Below are 7,756 nucleotides of genomic sequence, written 5' to 3'. Positions count from 1 at the left end.
AAGCCCGGAATGACGCGATAGCTACATCTGGCCGAGTGGAACTCGCTCAGTCGATTTGCAAAGTCAGTCTTTCGCCGCTCCGTTTCGGTGGGTGTTCCTTCTTCATATTTGTCCCTGGACGTAGATTCACTCTGTCTCCCCCTCTCCACTCCCCCCCCCCCCCCCCCCCCCCCACTCGGTTTCCCCTGCGCGCCGTGCCGCCGGTAGCTGCTCCGCACCACTTGACCAACTACGTGGTCAGCCACGGAGCTCAAGGGCGGCCACGCAGATCAAGGGGTGCAACGCTGAAGGCTCGAAGTTCTAGCGTAGTGTAGCTATCGCTATAAAATTTCAACGTAGCGTGTGCCACAAGCTCTGACAAATGGGCGAAATGTAATTCATGTTGTGCGTAGAAATGTGAGTCACCGTCCAAGGAGGGAATACAGAGCGCTTCTGATTTTTGTTGCACGTGGGGAGTCCTAGATTTTCCAACTTTATTGGAACAGTACGCGTCTGTTGACAGTTCGAAGTTTTGATGAGAAACCCTTACATGGCCCATTGGCAACGAAACCTGGCGTCGGCGTCCAGGAAAAGTGGTCCAGAAAACCCCCAATGATCATCATCAGCAAAAAAAAAATTCTTTCCGAAGGTGCGGGAAATTGAATCACGCACCTTCAGATTACGAGGCGAGCACGCAACGCATAGGCAACAAAACCGTCTGGTAGCAATAGCTACACTACGCCACCACTTCGAGCCTTCGGCGTGGCCACCGTGGCCACACCTGGTCACGTGGTTGGTCACGTGGTGCGGAGCAGCTGCTGCTGCCGGCGTCGTGGCGCGCCGGTGAAACCGAGCTGCAACAGCTGTGCGCATGCGCCGTGTCAAGTTGGACGAAGGTGAAGAAGGAACACCCAGCGAAACGGAGCGGCTAAAGACTTGCAATTTGACGGAGCGAGTTCCACTCGGCCTGGTGTAGCTATCGCGTCATTCCGGGTTTGACCAGAGCTAAACGACAGCCATTTCTTTAACGTCGTATTTATTACTCTGAAATTATGTTCTGCATACATTAACTAGTTGTAAAGCTATTAGGAAACGCCGCGAAAGACATCTAAAAAAGTCAGAGCTACAGAGCACTAGACGGGAGGTAAGGCTAAGCACATCACGAAGAGGGAGTGCCAATCCGGTTCAAAGGCGCTCTGTTACTATCGAAACGATCGACTCAAATACCCACCCCTGCACAAATTCCTCACCAAAGCAGAGCAGATTGCCTGGCGGCAACTTCAAACGGATACAAACCCAAATCTTTATATCTACTCTGATGTATCCCACGGAATACAATTCCCGCTGCAATCTGCAATCATTCTAAAGCAAGCCTCAATCACATCATATTCGAGTACCCAGAGGACGAACCGTGCACCTCTGAGATTCCAGTTCTCAAACCAAAGTCAGTGGGAGATTAGGTTAATCAGTCCTGTCCCGGAGGTATACAACTCCGGGTAGTGGGGTGGGTCCTGGAGGTCGCAATAAAGCATGGACTTCAAACCACCTAGCCCCGTCGAGAGGGCACACGCGCTGTCTAAACCTTGTCCCTAACCCCTGCCCTGTTTGTCATATGACAAATAAGTCTGTTCCTCCTCCTCATACACTTTCCTAAGATGAGCAATCACTGGGCAGAAATTGGATTCTACCGAACCAGCTAATTAACAGAGCCGGTCAATCATTGCAATATTTCATATGCTGTGTAGTGCAATAAAAGAAAATTAAAGAGGCCCCTCAACATATTGCACTCCGGTGAGGTATCGTGTGGTATGAGAAGTCAATCAAATGAGCTTTTTCAAGGTAAGTTGAAATACAGCCTAGAACCAGATTGAGAATAACACGTTGAAAACATTTGAGAGAGGTCTGTCTGGTTGGGAAAAGGGAATTTAAGTTATAAAAAAATGCAAAAAATGAAAAAAAACCAAGACTTTCCAGAACCAATTAGGTTCCTTCATCAGATATGACTGCGGGCGAGTTGCAGATTGCCTTTCTAAGCCCTCGTTTAGTCAGCCGTCTTTAGTCTTTTCTAACTTAATTAAAAATGCCAGAACAGAATTGGGCTCTTATAATAGGTGAAGTAATGCTCCATTGTTCCAGGAACATCACAGAGGCGGCAGTTCACAGATGATACAAAAATGCCCTTTTTTTGAAGCCAAGACTTCACCGGCAATACTGCCGTATGTAGCTTGTCGATGAAAGTCTTAGTGAAGGGTGAAAGTAACATTTTTGGCATCAGCGTAAGGACATCATGTCCTGGATATCCAAAGCACAATGAGCGGTAAATAGGAGGATGAAAAGGCATCGAAATGAACTCTTTGTACAAACATTTTCGCGACACCGAAGGTAAGAACTTTGTTGAAAAACGGACGGCCGGAAAACGTACAGCAAAATATGCCTCATGCATAAACCTCAATAAACAAAGACGGTCAGAGAAGTTAAAGGAGTCAGTGCAGGCAAATCATTAAATAAATTTGTCTGCAAAAACGCTCGAAGTATCGGGTGGGAAGTGTAGCGAAAAAACGTAAAGCTCGCAACAAACTGCCGCTCGCAATGATGGACTAAACCTGGTCCAGCCGCGCTGACAGGTCGGAAAAGATGATCACGTCGCGTGGGTTCCATGGAAGAACCCCAAACAAAAGTTCCAAAAACACGGTGGCAGCGATAAATAGAAATACTGGCGCACTGAATATTCTGCAAAACGGAATTAAATTTTTGTTGCTAGAAACAAGTTACAGGCGGTAGCCTTGCCGAATATTGACAGGCCATGTGGGACAAATGTAAAGCGCTATGCCACAAAACCGCGTCGCTCCTAGGCGAATAAAGGTGAACCTAGTGTACGCGTTTCCTTAGAACTCTATGCTAAGGAGTAAGTATGTCATTAGAAAAGAATAAAAATATAAATTATAAAATTAATGCTATCGCCTTCAAAACATGTAAGCCGCCTTAGTGCCCGCCGCAATTTTTTTCCATGTAGATCCCCTACCAGCCGAGAAGTCGGCGACATGATGACGGTGACTTCATTCGGCAGAGGCGGTAATGTAGCAACTGCGCCTTTGGAGGACAAAAAGGCTGTTACTGCTCAGTAGTGCATAAGAGCATGCCTACTGAAACTTCTCTTCACGCTGCAAGAACGGCTGCCAAGGCCAGAACTGCCCGAGGTTATCCTGCACCGTGACAATGAGGTAGCGCATGCAGCTATCACCACCATCAAGTTCCCAGGGTCCACAGCAGCAAATCTTGTGACTCATCTACTTTACTGTATTGACCCGACCGTAATCACAGAAAAAAAAGGCTCTGCTTGGTACGAGATTTTCATCTCCTGCAGAAGCTGCCTGCGATGATCACCTTGGAGCATTTGAAGAAAGAGTGAAAAAGTTCATCAAGATTGCTGTAGGAAAATGAACGATTTTATTTATTTATAAAGTTAGTTATTTAGTTATTCAGTAAGTCAGTCAGTGAGTCAGCTAGTAGTTAGTCAGTTATTTAGTTAGTATAGGCAGCTCAGTGCGTTACATAGGGGCGGGAAAGCACAAGAACAAGCAAAGACAAAGCACTAAGCCCTAAGCAAGAAATAGATGCTACGGATAAAGGAACTTTAAAGAAAGCTGTACGGTACCTTCCCAGTGCTCTAATATCAGGGCGAGATTTAGGAAAAAATGTTATCGCTGAGAAGAGCTTCTCCTCTCTTCTCCATATTCGTGCTTTTGGAGTTTTCGTTGTGTGCCTAAGATACACATTATCACATCTATTTCACGTAAAGCTGCACATTAATTTCAAGATAATAAGCGAAAGCAGATACCGTGCTTGTTTTCATGTATATTAAAACCTGTAAACTTTCCTACTGCTATTGATTGCCGAAGCATTTCAGGATACTGTTGAGATCGGCGAATTAAGGCCTGGGAAGAATTACTAGAAGACCAACGCGAAGGCGGATGAGTCGTCCTGAAGGAACGCTGCGGCGAGGTCTCGCAGTCGCGTCAGCAGCGACGGAAGCAGAGGCGACAGCGTCAAGTGGACGAGTCTGCTCTCGGGTCGCCGGACTGAGGATGCTGTTAAAAGGTCACGCTGGGGATGTTAATTGAATGAAGGCTGCGACCTCGACATACGTCTCGCGTTTTGGACAACACGCGGGGGACAAGGTCGTTCATTCACCTGCTGGGAGATGGCTTGACATTCCTTTCCAACGGTGGCGCCGAACCCGCCACAAGGGTGATGTCGACACGCCAGTGTTCGATGCGTCTTTTCTCCTTCCTACCTGCTGGGAATAGGCGTGCCATTCCTTTCCCACAAAGGCACCGATCTGGCCGTAGTGGTGACATCTATGCTACAGAGTTCGAGGATTGTTTTTTCCCCTTTCTATCGACCGAGCTGCGAGAGAGTATCGCACCGCCCCCTGCCGTGGGCGGTACCACCAGTGACTGCAACTGCTCACTTGATTGGGCATCGTTCTCCGAACTTTGTTCCCAAGTCAGGGATCTGGGGAATATGAAGGGTATTTAATGGGCGGCTTGTTTGTCATCGACACACTCCTATCTCGACCGTAAATATGTAAAAATAAACCTACTGTACAGTTTTCTTCTTAACGGAGACCGACACCGTCCTTCGGAGCCGAGACCAGCGGTGCTGAACCAGTCAGCCAACCCATATGGCCTCTCCGTCTTCAACACAGGTGGCACCGGTGGGATTAAAGCGCAATTCCCAACACCCAGGTGGTCGAAATTTCCGGAGCCCTTCACTACGGTGTCTCTCATAACCTGAGTCGCTTTGGGACGTTAAACCCCCTTAAACCAAACCAAACCAGCAATTCCCAACAATACCTATGAACTTATGTCACTATGTTATCATGTTACTCTCGCGATATCAGCCGAGAGAGACTATCACGTGCAGATTCATAAAATAAACCCAGAAAGACAGGGTAAACAAAACACCGAAGCCTAGTTGTAATTAAATTAAAGTAACCAATAAAATACAGGACAAATAAAAGCCAAGAAGAGTAAAACCAGAGCATGCACTGAACACTAGAAACAAAAAATAGCGGTGGTTTAGCTCTGCTATCCCTAGTTGAATTGCGAAAGCTTCGTTTCCTCGGCACGTCATCTACGCAGTGTCTAATTCCGACGCTCTCGAGAGCTCAAACCTGTCTCTTACGCAGTTGAAGAGTCACTCCGGGACGTGGCACGACTTCTTCTAGCCGCATGTTCGTTACGACGCTTCTCGAGTCGTGCGCCGCGTTCTTCTGGCGTCTCTTGAGCGCGTGGTCTCTCTCTCTCTCTCTCTCTCTCTCTATATATATATATATATATATATATATATATATATATATATATATATATATATATATATATATATATACCCCGCGAGGCGACACTCCTCTCCCTCTACCCCTGCGGAGCACATCTGGTAAGAGCGGGCGGCGTCGACGGCGGCGCCATCTGTTGGAGCGTGGCTGCGGCGTTGCTAGGCAACGGCGGCTCAAGGTCGTTCATCGGCCACTGCATGCGGCATACGGCATACGGCTCCCTACATACGGCATACGGCATACGGCGCGACGAGCCGAAATGGCTCTCTGGCTGGCGCAGTAAAGCTTTCGCTTTAAATGGAAGGCGTTCATCAAAACAGCGAGCGTCCCTGGTGAAACATGCAACTTCGGCTGGGTAGGACGCAGGTCGGTGCGCCGCGGGGCGTCGATCTTAGAGAAGATCCGAGCCCTTGAGAAGGGTCGGTAGGCACGGCGCCGTAGGTCTATAGGCTGCAGGCGAAGCAGAGGTCGAACGATGGGCGGCACTGGATGGCCCAAAGCCGCAGGAAGCCGAGCGCCAACGGCCACAGGAGGTCAGCTGCTCGTTTAAGCGTTGAAAGACCCGAGAACACGAGCAAGGCACGGAAGCACAGGACACGGGAGATGTGGCATCGGCGATTCAAGGGAGGCCCACGGCAGCACGGACCCATTACCCGCCAGCTGCCACCTCTGCGCTTGAATCTCACGTACCCTTCTTCTTCTTCTTCGTCCTCTTATAACATGACACATACCCACATGGGGGGATTGGCCAAGGTGTAGTACCCTACTGAGCTGCATTCATCCTCAGCTCGTATTCGTGACTGTGATGATGATGATGATGGTGTCCTGACACATCATCCCTCCGCTCTTCGTGCCATACAGCGCCTCCTCATCTTCTCTTCTGCCGGTCACACTTGCCCATGCACCCGTGCCACGCGGCTTGGGCAGCCGGCGCGATGCTCTGGTGTCATCGCATCACACACTTTTCTTCTACTTGCGCACGTCCCATCACAGTTCCTTATGAATGAGGCGGGTAAGCATTAACAGCTGTTGTTGAAGCTCGTAAGATGTTGGTGGTCAACCCGCAATTTTTCTTAAATTTTTTCTGTTTGGTTAAACAAAACTGCTCTCGATAATTTTTTTCTTAGCGTAATAATCGTTCCTTTGCATTGCAGTTCTTTATCGGCTAGAATGACTTGGAATGCATGGCAACTTTTCCTCTCTTTTTTTTATTTGGAGATAAATACTTACATATACGTATGTATCTTGGTTTCTGCGAAGGCACCTGACATCAAGTATGCGGGCCACGGTGTTTCACTGCGAGCGGGACGATTACTGAGTGGAGCTATATATGGAGCCGTGGGGTAGCACGGATTTTCAAAGAGACTGCGAAAAACACACATGCCAGGTTGCTACTGCCATCTGCTGTTGGTTCGAACAAGTTAACTTTGCCGGAGGCTCACTAGAGGGTCCCGCCGCACCCAAGAAAATCTAAGGCTGGCCCACCGGTGGACCACGATGCCCAAAGGTTAGGGCCTCAAAGCTCGCTGCCGCAGTGAACGTGTTAATTGTTGAAAGGTATACTCTGTAGCTGGCGGCTCTATAAGTCCTCCTACGGGTTAACATGATACCACCAAATAATCGCGATAAGCTTCGTATGGTTTTTACTATTTATAATTTGCCAGCTTTTCTTATTTTTAAAATGCTCATCGATTTTACAGTGTACGACCTGCAGAAAAAAGAGAGAGCAATTTCTCTTTTTATCTCGACATCCTTAGCAGCAATATTCAGCTTAAATCATTCTGCCGGTCCAGGAAATCCGTCAGCAAGGCAGAGAGCAGATATTTCAATGTTGGTCATGCAAGCGCCAGGCAACAGCAGACATGCAGTCCTCTGGTGGCAGAGGTACACGAAAATGGTAGTTATTTCCAAATTATGCGTCCAGTCGAGATGAAACGAGGTAGGCACGACAGATTTCGTAACGACGCTATAATCAGCCGTTGAGACACCGTGTTTTTCACTGATGTTCTCAGCCCACGGTCAAGCATTGAACATGAGTCCTTGGTCTTCTAAATTTAATGCAGAAAGTTAGGGCTGAGTTTGAAGATATTTTACATCTCATATTTTAAATGAATTAAAATTACAATATTTCCTGGCGGTCGTTCGTGTGCTGAAAGGGGCCGTTTTTAAGGTACTTTCTCCGGAAATCACATACTCGGTATATCGTTTCAAGGAGGCTATAGTTTTCTGGCTACCAATGCTTTGCGTGTTCCAGTTGTATCGAATAGCCGTCCGTTATTGAATCCGTCCGCCTACCACAATCGCGACGCAATTTCCCTACTTCTCGTCACGACTGCTATGTGATCTGTGAAATCGGAGCACTCGCGTTGTGTCTGCGCTGTTGCCTCTTTGTTTCTAGCGGCTGCTATGACCAAAGAAGACTCGAAAAAAAAAAGACCC

This window comes from Amblyomma americanum, chromosome 1, assembly GCF_052857255.1.
Source record: "Amblyomma americanum isolate KBUSLIRL-KWMA chromosome 1, ASM5285725v1, whole genome shotgun sequence".
NCBI classification, from domain to species: Eukaryota; Metazoa; Arthropoda; class Arachnida; order Ixodida; family Ixodidae; genus Amblyomma; species Amblyomma americanum.
The sequence above is the reverse complement of the archived record's forward strand: the minus strand, read 5'-3'. Positions refer to the sequence as shown.